Below are 16,515 nucleotides of genomic sequence, written 5' to 3'. Positions count from 1 at the left end.
GATAAGTCCACAGAAAAGAAATGGAAAATTAAAAGTCAAATATGAATATTTGTCCAAGATTTTATGGGTCCCATTTGATCACTTGGACAGAATTTTGTGGTATCTGTGTACATATCAATGGTGTATGCCCTTTCTTATAAATTTATTTTACATTAGTCAAAAGAGTATATGTATATTTTATAGTACAATTTTAAATTGATTTATGTTAGCATGAATTAAATAAGATTTTTAAAAAATTGTTTTAGGCTGGCCACAGTGGTGCATGCCTGTAATTTCATTGTCATGGGAGGTTGAGGAGGAGAACTGGGAGTCAAAATCAGCCTCAGTATCTTAGCAAGGCCATGAGAAACTTATTTTTACTTCCAAACTTACCTCAATATCAAACACATCATTAAGGGCAGCACTCAAATTTGGCCACAGTATGAATTAGATAATTTACACCAGTGGTCCAAATAAAGAACATTTGATCAGGAAATTCTCCAAAAATTAAAAAAATATATTTATTTCTAAATGGCAAATGGAGTGAGGTCCCAGTCCAAAGTCATGTAAAAAGCCTTATCTCAAGCACCTACCTTCAACTTACCTATGGAGCAAAAATTTAACCTGCTTGTCAATGAGAGAGAGAGAAATATCCCTAACCAGCCCAATAGCTCATGGCATGTCTCAGTAAGGAGTATGATATAGTAGCCCTGTTCCTTAAAAGTTGTGGGAGATAACAATTTATAATTTTCTGCATCCAAACCTGACCTGATTACCAACCAGAAAAAAAGGGTTAAAAAGCCCTAGGCAGCAGTTTCCCTTGCCTAGACTTGCTGAAGCCTACAGAGGAATGTAAACTGCAAAAGCAAGCAGGCTCAGTGTGGGACCAACCTGAGACTGAAGAAGAAAAATAATTGTTCATTTTAAATGTCTCCTGGGCTGCAACACAGAAAAATAATTTTAAGATTTTCTCTTTTCTCTCATTCTCTCTCTCTCTGTCTTTTTGTTCTCTCTCTCTCCCCCCTCCCTCTCTCCTCCCTTCCTCCCTCCCTTTCCTCACTACATTTCTTTCTGACTCCCTCATCCTATTTTACTAAATAATTAATGACCATTACCATTTTTCTCCTAAGACTCCTGTTTTGTTTTGCATTTCTTAAATGTTATGTGTTAAGCTAACAATTTTGATCCTACATACCTACATTAATTATCTTTCTGATCAGTTCTATTTTTTTCCAACTCTAGAATTTAATTTGTTTTTTTTTTGAACATTTATAACATTGCAATGGAGATTCACCAGCAAAAATCAAAAAGGCATTTGGTTTTGTGATATGTGTATATTGTGTTTGTATCTATGTGTGCATGCATCCATATATCATTTACATATCAAAGACAGTATATAGAAAACAAGCACTCATGAATTATAATTAAAAAATAGATTCAGACCCCTTCAATTGACATGATTTTAAAAGGTTTAACTTAATTTGTGTAAACAAATGAAAATGTTGATATTTATACAAGGTCTAATATCAATGGTTTCTAGGACTTTTCTTGAATGTTAAAGAGATGGCAGATACTGTTCAATACACTTGTCTGATATCTTTGTTTTTACAGTAAAATAAGTAAATTATATGAGACACATATAGGATTACTCAAATGTGTTTGTTAGAGGCATTTGATTAATTAACAAAGATAAAATGCCAACTGTTAAATAACATCGAGTACTCTTAACTTCTTGAATTCCATGGGGTGAAATACTTAAACATTGTTTGTGTTTTCATAAATTGATAGATGTTATTCCATGGGAGGTGATAAAAATTTAAAATATTTTATTTAGATTACTGTGTATTATATAAAGTATTTCATATTTTTAAAATGGAATAATTTATCTAAATTCAGTAAATTTATAAGGGTTCTTTCAATATATTAACAAAAAGTGGTCAATGGATAGAAAGAGAAAATAAAGTTTCTAGATATGGAAATGCATTTAATAGAAGGGAGAAGAAAATTTTTCAGGGTAAGATAGTGCTGCTGGAATGAAATACATGAGTGTCTAAGTAAGTGCAAGAAAGTCTTTGTGTAAGCAAATGGCAAATTTCAACAAGTTTGTGTGTAACTAAGTTCATTTTATGTACATGAGACAATCAGTTAAAGCTATATTTATTCCTAACATTAAATACTAATGTAATGATAGAAACCAAAGTTTAATCCATATGTTGAACTGAAAATGACTTCTTCAAAATAGTAATTTACTCATAAGACTGAGTCTGTTTAATTTTATTTTTGAAAATATTTGGTCCTAAAGAAATTGAGGTTTATAAAATTATGATTAAATAACTGTTAGAGTATTATACCATGTTCCAAAGTCTAAATTTTTATTTAAAAGCTAAACTGGTTCAATATAAAAACATTAAGATAATTGTGCTATTACCCTTCTTTTAATATTAAAAGTGTTCATATCTTGCAGGTATACAAGACTATAAACCATAAAATTTATCAAACTGCTATCCTAAAAACTAAAATTCTCTGTAATGGTAATTTAAAAATTGTAAGTATAGCAAATTTTATTGGGAATTTATTTATATCATTTAATGTTCTGTAACTGGACTGGAGACTTATGTTGCATTCTACACTGAGATAAAAATGTAAATTTATTTCTAAAAGATAATGACAGCCTGAAATGTTTAAAGGTTAATATCATGAATCATGAAAGTATTTTGCCACTTTTCCACACAAAAGGAAAGATAAAAGCTCTCTCATCCTTTCTCTGGGTAAGGAATAATATTAGAACAGCAGTTTGAAAGAATTTATATTTAAAAAAATGAAATAAGACATATTAGGTATGTGGCATATTTATGGTGGATATAACCAATTACAAGAAAAAATGATTTTGTATGTTGGAAATGCTTTAGATTCTGTTTTTTATGATGAGTAACTCCCATCACATCTTTAGTTATATTTTAAAATTTTCTGTTTCTGAAATTCAAAGTTCACCCATATTTGGTTTTCATTTTTTGTATTTTTGCAAATTTTTTGTATAAATCTCTGATGTTCAATTGCACTCTTTATTTCAAGAGCCATCATTCAGTTCTGCACCTCCAAATTTCTACTAGTATAAGTTTAAGTGCTTGTGTATAGGTGCTGTGGAGTAAGGAGAGCCTTTCCTCAGGGTTCATTTGTCATAAAAGCCAAATCAGAATAGGTGTAAAAAACTGTCCCTTGCAATCAAGACAATTGCTCCAATAATTTGAAAGGGCATTCATGTCCTTGGCAAATAGAGTTATTGTCACTAATTGTCTTTGCTTACCAAATGATCACACCATTACTTTTTGTTGTATTGCTATAGTAGTTTGAAGATTAAGAAATATCCTGGCATTTTGGGGGAGACCATTAAGAATGACAATTTTTTGGTGTGTGTTCAGGAAAGTAAGATTTCACCTCCAAAATTCCTGTGTTTTATGGCCCACAGAATGTCCTTAGATCTTCTCTTTTTTGATATTCAGGTTTGAACCTCTGTACCATTCCTCCCTTTCAGCATCATGCATGTTCAAGATGATATTATGCCCTAGAAATCTGGGTTCATCTTGTCACATTTAGGCCCTTTTTTTCTCCATCACATTCAATTTTCTGGAACATCTCTCTGCCAGGGTCTCTGGCACTAGCCTGTAGTCTGCATCTTCCAGGGGATGCTAAAAATCACTTCACATTGTCTCAGAGGGCCTTGTGTCAGATAGGCAGTGGTCAGTTTAAGGGGACAAACCCTTCTGTCAAGACAGATTGACAGATTGACTAGATATTTCTGCATCCAGATATTTCTCTGAGTTGACAAGCCCCTTGGAATCTCCTACCAAGAGAATTTCTGAGTGCAGCCTATTTGTGGGTAAGCAGCAAAGGAGGTGGAACTGGCAGATTGAGTTTGCCCAGAACATCATTCCTTTCTTGCTAGCTTCTTCCTGGTCTCCATCACACCTGCTCTAATTTTGACTGCCTCCCCTTCTCTCTAGGGATCACAGCAACCACTTGCATCCAGAGAGAAGTCAAACTTCACAGGTTCTATCTATCATCTGTTTGGACATTCTGCAAAAGAAGGGGCAGCTCACAAGAGTTTGTGGGTGTTTCCTAATACAATCATCATCTAACCCACCAAGATGCACTGGATGCTCTCCTGGACTCAGTTGTGAACATTCCATCATTACATGTGACTGGTATGTCCCTAGGTGTGTTACCTGACTAGGCAAAATCCAGAGTGAAGCCCAGTCCAGGAGGAGCAGATTTGGAAGGTAATGCTGCTGGAGCCCATTCTAGGTTGGATGATTCTCCACCCTCGTGAAACCAACTGTTCCTCCCAGGTCCAGTAGACAAAGTGGGGCCAATTGCCAGCAGTAGGACAGGGGTGGCCATGTGGTCATGATGCCTGGTGTGGCCAAATGTGGATATTGCCATCTGTTGGTCCTGCAGGGTAGTGCAGGATGTCAGGCTCCAGAGGGTTCCCTTGCCTTGGAGGGAGCTGAATTGCCCATAGGCCCATGGGACTGGGACCACAATAACCCCTGGCTTCTCTGATCCTGGAGGAATAAGTTAGAATTCTATTTCTTGAAAACAATAGAATCTGAGGACTCACTCCCTCCCTACTCCCTCTTACCATCACAGCTGAACTGGCACTTGACTTAAATCTTTGAAGCATCCAGGACCTGAAGTATCTGGTTGCCTTGGAACTGTGACTTCATCATGCTCTAATTCCACCTTTCTGTGATATCAGGCATTATCTGCAGAGCAGCCAGATGTCACAGCAGCACTCCTGGAGACTCATGTTGCCCAATTCCCAGAAACACATCCTGCACAAATGAACAATGTGCAGTCTCCTTCCTGAGCATGGAATCTCTTTGCCATTTAATTCCAAGGTGCTGGATGCAAGTCCTTTACACTTTGAATATCTTAGCTGTCTCCTCTTTTTCTCTTATTTCACAGGGGAATTGTTAACCAAGTTAAGCATGGCTTTTCTCAGAGGAGATGTACTATAAAAGCCAAATCTGTAATTTCACTAATTTTAAAATAAACAACTATATATAATTCAGAGGAATGAATAGAATAGAAGGAGAGTACGGGAAGGCAGTTTGATGGGGGAGTGTTGGGGACAAAATTAAGTATAGCCTATGCTTTTGTGATTTTTGTCAAAATGTATCCTAACGATACATATAACTAAAAAGTGAAGAGAAATCTGACACACTCCAAAAGGTGATACCTTTAAATTATTCCTATGTAAAGCAATCCCATTAGTCTTTGAATCCTTCCTTCTGTCTTCTTTCCCATTTTCCCACTCTTCCTCCTGCCCTTCCTTTATATCCAGCACTATATATCCCCATTCTCTCTCCATAATTTCTTCTCATAATCAAGCCCTTTGGAAATCAAAACTGCTAGGGAGTATATTCATTGATATCAGGTGTCAGTACTCTGAGTTGTTTTTATTAGATAGAGTTGAGAAATACATTTCCTAAATGTGTTTCCAGTCCCATATAACATTAAATTGGTTTATATTTCATTTTACTTTTTGCCAGACTGTAACTATTGTGGTCAATGTAAGAGACCTGAAATTTCTTCATTATGTCTGGAACTCAGAAAACATTCCAGTGGCTTGAAAACAATAGAATCTGGGGACTCACTCCCTTCCTACTCCCTTGAAATATAAAAGCTACATGCAAAAACTTTCATGCAAATGCTGATTGTTTACAAATATCTGAGAATAAAACCAAGTACTGTTCTTTTCCTCTGGGGACAGCCTCTGTGCCTACTGCAAGACAGGTACTGTCAAATGTGAGATTCAACACCAAGATTACTAGTCCACTCAGAGAAGAGCTAAAGTCATCTGTGTCATAAAACTTCTCCGAAGCTTCTTTTCCAATCTGAATGGAAACAGAGGGAGAGAAGCCAGAGGAGACTACTAAGTAAAATGCAGAGGAAGGCATGGCAAAGTCTGACTCTTACTACATCATATCCAGGACACAGGCATTTACAGAAATATTATTTACTAGAAATTTTATAGTGCTACTGTATTTCATAGTGTTAGTATAACATTACAAGTATCATTGTACATAATGAATAATTTAGTATAAATTTGCACAATTAATTTAAAAAGACAGTTCTAGCTTTACAATAATTTGAAGGACTTAAAATTTTTCAAATTGTATTATTGCAATTCATAAGCTGAGACAGACCCATACTAAAAATTCTAGCTAATATAATATTAGTTGTAGGATAAATGTCAAAGAGTGTAGAGTGTGCTTACCAAAAGTTGATGAAATTTTATTTTTAAAAAATTCCTGGTCTCAATACATGTCAATGATTATTTTCTTCTTTACTACTACATAGATATTGTTTTAAATTTGTACAATCTTAATGCTTTCTTAAAATATCTTGGAAATAAAAATGGGAGAATAAATTTTATCAAAATTGAGGAAAAGATCAGTATAGTAGTTGAAGTGTACAGACCCTGAAGAAGGAGAGACAGAAAAAAGAAAAGAACAGTGGAATATACATGATGGTACTTTCCTAAGTCCATACATCAATATGCCACAGGGAATCCCAATACCAAGTACATTGACCAGACACTAAGTTTTAGAAAACTATAAATTAATTGCAGGGGAATTAATAGAGTAGCAGGAGAAGAGAACAGGTAGTGTTGGAGAAAGAATTAGAACAAATTTTATTCCATGATTTTGTGATTATGATAAAATGTATCTTAATGTTCTATAAAATTTAATCAAATCAACAAGAGTAAAATTAATACCAAAAATGTAAAATGTGATAAAATGTATCAATTTGTATTACAAATTAAAATATGTCACAAAATTAAAGAGAATATCCTAGGAATTCACCAAGAAAGAAAATAAGTAGGATAATCTTTAATTTCTTTCCAAATAAAATATGAAATTTTTATGACTGGTATTTGTATAGTAATGTTAGTATACATAACCCAGGGACATTTGTCTGGTGCCAGACATTATCTCCTCAGCTTGGAAAAAAATTTTCCTTGATACCTGTCTTATTTATGGAACTGTTTCATGTAATTCATCACTGAACTTTAGAGTTCTTTTTTACTAATGTATATAACTGAGAAAGGACATAGAAATTAACCTGAGAATTTTCCAAAATAGTCACTTTTGATGTACATTCATTACATTGAAAAAAAAAAACCCAGAGATGAAAGAAGACAGAAAAAATACAAGAAACATAAATTTGCAATAAAATAAAACATTATTTTTTAAGGTTAAGAAGAATGGTATTATTATAGACAACCATAGACTTGTACATCTTGCTATAGTTTATATTTTTATGTGCTGAAAATCATTGCCCCTCAATTCCTAAAAATGTCTGGAATGTTTAACTTCTCCCAGTTGGTCTCTTAGCTTTATTCTTTACTCATGGAAAATCACTGAGAAAGCACAAAACATTTGAAACAATTTTTGAATAAATTGTGATTTATTAAAGACTAAGGTATATTTTGTGAAATTTTCTGATGCTTCTACAAATATAACAAAGTCATTTGCTGTAGTTTTACTAAAATTTCTGTAGCAAAGGTGAGCAGTTTACAATAATCTACTGGAAACTTATTTTATCTTTCTGAAGAAATATAGTTTTCTAAAATATTTTTCTGCTCTTGTCACCCAAATCCTGATTAAGAATTTTCTGAATTGATAATAATTTTCATAAAAATGTTTTCCAAGCTCACTTTGTATTCAGGTACTGAATGATCACACAATTTAGATTTGCATGTTCATTAAGTTAAATTAAGGACAACCTTCAGGACCATATGGTTTTAAAGGAAAACAAATGCTAACTAGTGTATGCTAGTGGAGATATTTCCAGTGCTGGTTTCCAAATGTTTAAATCCAGACATTGGGAGCAGAATAAGAGAAGCCTGGAAAAATGGGCAGAATTTCTGAAGGAGACGCAAGGACTTGGGCATCTTCTCAGCACTAAGATGTCTTTCCATGTCTGAAAAAATATGCATCAAGATGTTTCTAAGAAATGTTGCAGCAACTTCCAAGCAATATCATTCAAACTGAAAACTTGTAGTTGTTTTAAACTAGTACATGGCAGACATTCCCTTTTTCTCCTAGGTGAAAACAATATGTCAACAAAAATGTAATATGTGGAATTTGATCGCTACTTTTACCAAGGCCTGGATTTTGGATTTGAAACACATAATTCCTTTTGAAATTGAAAGTTTAATTTCATTTACAAAGAATATGTATGTGTCTTCTTCCATTATTTGCCAATAAGCAAAAAGACAGATGAACTATTTTGCTAAAGTCCACCTTGGCTGGCCATTTATGTTATGATAGTTCCAGGATCCTGCAAGACTAAGGCAGGAAGATGCCAAATTTTAGATAAGCCTCAGCAACTTAGTGAAGTCCTGAGAAACATAATGAGAAACTCTCCCCTCCCCCCAAAAAAACCCCTGAAATTAAAAGGACTGGTAATTGGGGATAATGCTCAGTTATAAAGCATTCCTGGGTCCTCTCTAGAGTACCCCACCAAAACTTTCCACTTTGTTTCTTTCAATAAATCATCCTTATCCTCGATTTCTAACTAATGTTACCAAGGGATTTATGACCACAAATCTCCTGTTATCAATTATGCTATTTCTGAAGTGCAACCTTCTGATATTTACAAAACATATATACACATTGTGGTAGGAATTATCACAACATCAAAACTGGAATGCTAGCTAAAATTCCATGGAGTACAGCTTTACAAAATAAAATATCTCCTGTGATTTATCCTGCTCACAGGATATCTGGGCATTTCACACAGGGTCTCTGTGTCTTGCCTGAACTGAGCATCTTTTGTTTCTCTACATTTGTTCCTACATTCATTGCATTCATTTCTTAAGGATTATATCAATATGATGGACTCTCAATAATTCTGCCTTTCACTAGAAATATATTTTGATGAAATTGCAGTGCAACAGAAGATTAAATAATTTGTTCCATCACTCTTTGTAATCATGTGATGACTCCAAAAAATTACAATCACTTTTTCAGTATTTAATACATCAAAAGTGGTAAGGCATGTGTTAAAGAGATTGGTATTGCCTGCACTGAAGACCTGCCCCTGATGTAACATGTAACAATGACCATGGGTCCCACAGAACTTTGAATCATAAAAGAGACTAACTGAAAGAGACTTCATGTCAATTTTCTCTGTGAATGACCTAATCATCTTTCAGGATGTGCCTGAAAAAAGTGAATGGAACATTTAATATAAAGAATGCTCGAGCAGCATGGAAATGGTGAGACTATATTCTATGACCTGCAGGGCTAAGAAAATGAAGACATAAACTGTGGCATTTCTTAACTCACATACATGAGAAGGAGGTAATACCAACTGTCTTTCTGTTCCCCTGAAGGGTTTGTAATATGGAAACACCTAAATCTATTGCATGGAGAAATTAAGACCTGAGAGGAGGGAGAAAAAGCTATAACACCACTAATATGCAAAATTAAAAACCTAAAAAAGGTCAAACTTATAGTAGACACTACTTCCATAAGTTGTGGGAATTTTAAAATACTATTTTAAGTGTCCAACCAAGGTTAACCTAGCAACTAAGAAAATCCCATGACCAGATGCATTGTCAGCTGAGTACTACAAGACCTTCACAGAAGCATTTATGCCAATACTTCTCAAATTAGTCCATAAAATAGAAAAAGGGGGAAACATTCCAAACTGATTCTATGAAGCTAGTATCACCTTGACATCAATGCCACACAGACACTTCAAGGAAAGAAAACTTCAGACCAACATCTATGATAAACACAGATGCAAAAGTCTCAATAAGATTTTGGTAAATCACATAAAAACTATATTAATAAGGTATCTCACTTTGACCAGTTGAGGTTTATCCCAGGAAGAAATGTTGATTAAATATATGGAAATCAATAAATGTAATTCTTCACAAAAATAGACTTAATGACAAGAATCATATGAGTATTTGAATTAATGAACAAAAGGTATTTAACAAAAGATTATTCCCCTTGATGCTAAAAACACTAGAAAACCTAGGGATACCAGTAATATACCTCAACATTATAAGTGCTGTATATGTTAAACTCTAGGCCAACATAATTCCAAAGGGAGAAAAATTTGAAAATATTTCCTCTAAACCTGGAACAAGAAGTAAGATATCCTGATGCACCACTTTTATTCATCAGATTCTTTAAAAATCTAACCAGAGAATACAAAAGAAAGAAATTAAAGGAATAGGAAGAGAAAAAGAACTCAGCAATCATTATTTGTCAATGACAGGATTCTATATTTAGAAGATCCAAAAAATTACACCAGAAAATTTCTAAAACTAAAAAAATAAATCCATCAATTTAGCATGGTATAAAGTTGACATCCATGAATCAAATGCATTCCTATATATCAGTGAAAAATCCAGTGAAATAGAAAATTTGAAATTTGTTTTGTTTTGTTCAAAACCAAAACAAAATACATGGGAATCTATCCAATAGATGAGGTGAAATACCACTTCAATGAAAAGCACAGAACACTAAAGAAAAAATTGAAGAAGGTCTTCATAGGTGGAAAGATTGCCTATGACCTTGGATAGACAGAATAAACATTGTCAAATGGTCATACTACCAAGAGTATCAAACATATTCAACACAATTTCTACTTAAATCCCAGTGACATGCTGCATAGAAAGATAAAAAGCAATCACAGCATTCATTTTTTTAAAATGAGACCCAAAATATGCAAAGCAATTCCTAGTAAGAAAAATGAACCAGGACGCATCACAATACCAGACCTTAAATTATACTACAGAGCTATAATATCAAAAGTGTCATGGTTTTGGCAACAAAATACAAATGTAAATCAATGGTACAGAATGGAAGACACAGAAACTAACCCCCAGGAATACAGTTATCTCATAGCAGACAAAGGCACCAGAAACCTACATTAGAGAAAAGGTAACCTCCTGAGAGGTATCCAGGAATACCTGTGTGTGAATTTGTGTGAATTGAGTGATGTTGGAAGCCTTAAGCAGGAATGCTTGGATTAGGAACTCCCAGTCAGAACCCACTAGTTGGACAATGCCATACTCAAGTGGCATAATGTCTTAGCTCACCACTCAAGTTCAAGCACAACCTTCCTGAGATGGGCATATTTTGTCAAATGCCAAACAACCTGTCAATCACAAGAATGCTGCCACACAAAAAACAAGCATGGAAACAAAATTCCTCCCACTGAAACCTAATACTGCCTTTAATGTACTCCCCCTTAAATAAAGAACTGGGGTCTTTTTCAGTAGTTCAGTTCCAGTTCCTATCATGACTGGAAGATCCATCAAGCACTCCACATAATAAATTCTTGCTTTGTCTTTCACTTTAAAATTTTACTGATTATTTCAGACTTTTTCATTTTCTCAGGTGGCTCACACCTTCTGAACAGTAACCTGCTCTATTGGGTGCTTGCCACTCCATCATAGTAACTTCTTCAAAACAATGTTGCTGAGAAAAACTGCAAATCCATGTGTAAAAAAAAAAAATGAAATTAAACCCCTGTCTCTCACCCTGTAAAAACGTCAAAGTGGATCAAGAGCTTAGGCATAACACAGAGACCCTGTGCCTAACCGAAGAACAAGTACAAATCTCCACCATGTGGGCTTAGAAGCAAAATCAAGAATCAATAAATATGATAGAATCAAACTAAAACACTTCTTCTCAGCAAAGGAAACAATCAATAGCATGAAGAGAGTGCCTACAGAATTGAAGAAAATCTCTACTACGTGGACCTCAGAAAGAGCATTTATCTCCAGGATACACAAAGGTCTCAGAAAACTTAACACCATTAAAATAATGAACCCCATCAATAAATGGGTTAAGGAACTGAACAGACACTTCACAGAAGAAATACAATCAATCTGTAAATACTTACCCAATTGTGGGGAGTGGAGAAATGAATTTTTGAGAGGATTATATACATAGAAAAAAAGAAGTTTATGGTTCTAGAACATAGAAGGATGACTATAGCTGTTACCAATGTGCTGTATTCCAAGATATCTAGAACAAATTTTTTTTATGTTCTCACCACAGCAATGAAAATATGAGGTGAAAGATATGCTATTTAGTGATATTTATATGGTGTATGCACATGTTGAAATGTCACTCTGAATCTCATGAAATTTATTTTTCTACATTGTTATACATAAAATTTAAAATTAAGGAGCTATCTCTGAAACCAAATTAACACAATATATACTTCCACAAAGTACATTATATTTCCATTAGGAGAAAACATAAACTACACACCAAAACTAAAATAAAGTGTCTGTAAGATAACATGAATTAAGGAAAAAGGGTAGAAAGATAAAGCCACAGCATTGATCATTAAAGAGAATAGCTGTAATGTATATGTAGCTAAAAATGAAGATTCAAAGGGAAATATGATAAACAAACAAAAAATTGAAAATATTTTAAATTCAAAGACACTTGTGCAACACTGAAAAATTCCTTCTTCCTCATGCAGAATTAGTGTTATTTCTTCTCTCACAATGTATTATTATCCTGCATGGATGTATGAACTCATTGTCTTATAAAGCCATTTTGTCTCCCTGTTAAGGAGTATCTTTTAGAACCCATCATTTTTTGTGATTTTCTTTCATAGAAACATGAAAAAAAAAAAACTTCAGATGTAGGAAGTCTCCTCAGGTTTCACCTGACCAAAGTGGTTCAGTGAATTCACTAAAGTATATAATGTAGTATAACTTGAAATGATAAATCTCACATGACTTAGTGTTCTGCAATTCAGAAAGAAATAATGGAGGATTATTAATACAATAAAATATATATTAACATGCTCACCATAACTATATCTTCAAACTCATTACTAAATATCACTAAATGTCAATAAAACTATCCTTAAAAATTTCTTAACAGGTCATATAGCAATGTTTCATAAATTTCAAATCAATAAAAATCATACATTTTTTGTGTGAATAACAAGAAAGCAAAAAAGATGGGAATGACATGGGGAATTTTTTAAGAATTAACCACAATATTTTGGAAAAAAATAATTCAATATACCTAAACTAGATATTTTCAGACATTTGAACTTTCTAGTTTAATTGTAATTCATGAGCAATATTGAAATTCCCTTTCAGTTCAATAACTCTTTTCTTCTAAAGAAGGATATAAGCAAACACATTCATTCTGCCTCTCTCTCACACACACACAGTGTTAATACTTCCATGATTTTCTTATTACTATATTTAACTATTACCTTGTAACACTTGTTTATTCAAATCAATTTAAACCAAAACCAATTTGTGGATGTGTTCTTGACACAAAGGGTTGACACATGGAAAAATATTGTACTATAAAATTTTTAAGTATTTCCAAAGAGACAGAATTCTGGATTAATTGTCATATTTCAATATATTTCTTGCTGGTGTCCAGCCCTAGCAGGGGTCAGGGGTCCTATGTGGATGGGAGGCATCAGTATGGTGGAGAAATAGCACACAGAGACACCAAGTTTTCTGAGGCTGAATCTGAACCTTTATTTTTTTCTGCCAGCCTTTTTATAGATATTTTTCTTTAGTAATGATTATATCATTTTATGGCTAGTTTAAAAGATGAAATACCTTCAAAAGTACAATCTATGCTTCTTCTCAAAGTACACATTCTCTCTGTATGACAGTCCAGACCAAAACAACCTTATTTCCCAGTAAGATTAAAACAACCTCATCTCCCAGCTAAACTAAAACAACTTTGTCTTCCAGCTAAACTGAGGACACTATGATGTGCCAGGCTTTAACCTTCAGAACAAACACATTACTAGATTTTCTGAGAAACCACCCTCACCATGAACTCCAGTGTTTAACAGTGAAAAGTTTTTACTGTTATTAAAGGGCAAGGAAATCAATTTATAGTTAATATTTAGTCTATTCTAATTTCATAAAATGGCAGGTTACAATCTTATTCTGATTCTCAAAGAATTAGACTAAACATAGGAAAAACAAGAATTACATTTATGACTAACTTAAATGTTTTTATTATGTAAAGTATCTCTAGAATCAACTATTGAAACTAGGAAAGCAACAAAGGCTAAACACCACATTCAAGCTCAGAGGAATGTCTCTTTATCCATTTATTATTATACTAAAGCAATAACAGGCTCCTTTAAACTCAAGCACAACCACAAGTTTTTATTTTTTATATTTTATCTATGTATTACTGCTAAATTTTCATTGTGCAGTATTTTGTGTCCCAACACAATAAAACCTTCCCAATGTTTTTCCAAAAAGTTTCTAATGATATATTGATTATTAATATGAAAAAGCAGCTATACATTGAGACATGCCATGCCTATGACCCTCAAGAGGGAGGACGATCAACAGAACTGTGTCAAGTGTTGAGTCCTCTATTCCAACAGACCATGTCAAGTGTCGGAGTGTCAGGAAATAGACATGGCAATTTCTTATGACTGTCTTAATTTTCATGTGATTACACAATGAAAAAATAGTGAAAATATTACTTATGGCACTAATAACCTCTAAGTGAATTGAAGATCATTACACTGGTCTTATGGGAATGAATTATTTTTGTGTGGGGTGGTTCAGTACAAGGGAGTGATCCAAGTGGTACTAAACAACTGAGCCACATCCACAACAGAATTTTTTAAAATTTTATTTAGAAACAAGGTCTTGCTAACTTGCTTAAGACCTTGCTCAGCTGTCGAGTTTGCTTTGAACTTGTAATCCTACTATTCCATTCACCAAAACCCCTGGGATTACCAGAGTACATGACAATAGCTGGCTTCTGTCACAAAAACCTTGAATCACTAAAATGATAGGCATATCCCACATTAGCCAGTCCTTATGTGTTTATTTTACTTTTCATTTACTAAGAATTGAATCCAGAGCTTCAGGCAGCAGCTATTTTAATGCTGGGTTTTCTTGCATTACTGGGATCTAGACTAGCTAGGATGATATTTCCATTTAAATATGTGGTCATTTAAATTTATTAATTGTGTGCTTTTCATGAATAAAATAGTTAATAAACATTAGTTTACATTTTGATTTAACTTTTTTTGCTCTACTACTATGAAGAGTCAGACTGGGTTTTGATCAACAAAAATATCCATTGTGGAAGCTGGGCATGCATAAGACTTATGCTGCAGCTTTCTGTCTGGCGGCCTCAGTCAGAGTCAACCAGGCATGAAGATCACCAGGCAGAAACACACCAAGAAGCATTTTGGCTTCTTCCGCAACAATTTTGGAGTCCACAATCTATACCAGAACCTGCTGGATGGCACCTTTTGTCAGGCGGTGCCTGGGGCCGCATCCAGCTGCGGGAGCAGCTGCCCTGCTACCTTATAGGGGAGATGCAGCTGTGCGCCAACAGGATCAGAATTTATCTGTGAAAGTAAAGAAAAAGCCTGGTGTTTCTCATGTTTATTATTCAGAACACTATAGTCTTGGGCAAACCTTCTCCCAAAACAATCACCTTTGTCAAAGCTCTATAGTCAGATCAGCTTGTCTCAGTGCATGAGAAAGAAAGTATCAAGCAACTCAAACAGGAACAGGATTTAGTGAAAAACCCTGAACAGAGAAGAAGAAAAAAGCACAAGAAAATTAGTGGCCCCAATCCTCTTAGCTGTTTGAAGAAAAAGAAAATAGCAGGGGACACAAAATTGACTGCTTCTAAAAAGAAAAGAAAAAGAATAAGAATCCAGAATACATCTACCTCAGAAGTACTTTCTGAGAAGAAGAATGCAGAAGGATAATGAATGCTTTGGATATTTCTTTTAAAGACATTCATGTGTGAAAAATGAATTTAAAGGCTGTATTTATGATTAAAGATTAAACTTATGTTTTAAATGAAAAACTAACAAAAAGAAAAATATCCATAAAGCAGCAATGTTCAACACAAATAAATTATAAGAAAAAGTGTAAATTTAAATTTTCTAATATTCACATTAAAAAGTAGAAAGAACAGGTTAAATCAAGTGTAATAAAATAAAACCATATATCCAGGTTATCTTTGTTTGACAATATAAAATTAGTAATAAAATATATAATGAAGTATATATAAACTATATCTTCAAAACTCAATCTATATTTGAAACATCCAAACATCTCCATTCATACCAGACATATTTCAGATTTGAGAACTATGGTCTCTTTACCTCAGTGAATTGAAAGAATTCACTTCCTTAAGTATATATAATTTGGGGATTAAACTCAGGGGCATTCAACCACTGAGTCACATCTCCAACACTACTTTGTATTTTAATAAAGATAGAGTCTCACTGAGTTGCTTAGCACCTGGTTTTTACTGAGGGTAATTTTGAACTCACAATCCTCCTACCTCCACCTTCCCATCATCTAGGATTTCATGTGGGTGCAATTGTGACTAGCTGACAATAATGTACTCAATGTCAGAGAACAGGAGAGACATTACCCTGAGAGAGCTTGAAGTTTCAACCAGACAGTGTCCAAAAGTATACTGTAGTTTTCCACTTGATACAGGGCAT

General features: G+C 33.9%; 1 pseudogene; it reads left to right on the top strand.

Moving 5' to 3' along the window:
• The first annotated feature begins 15,196 nt into the window (after positions 1-15,196).
• LOC124975518 (rRNA-processing protein UTP23 homolog) lies at positions 15,197-15,765 on the top strand (annotated as a pseudogene).
• Positions 15,766-16,515: the final 750 nt, after the last annotated feature.

The sequence above is a fragment of the Sciurus carolinensis genome, unplaced genomic scaffold (genome assembly GCF_902686445.1).
Source record: "Sciurus carolinensis unplaced genomic scaffold, mSciCar1.2, whole genome shotgun sequence".
NCBI lineage: Eukaryota > Metazoa > Chordata > Mammalia > Rodentia > Sciuridae > Sciurus > Sciurus carolinensis.
This window is presented reverse-complemented; position numbering and strand designations above follow the sequence as displayed.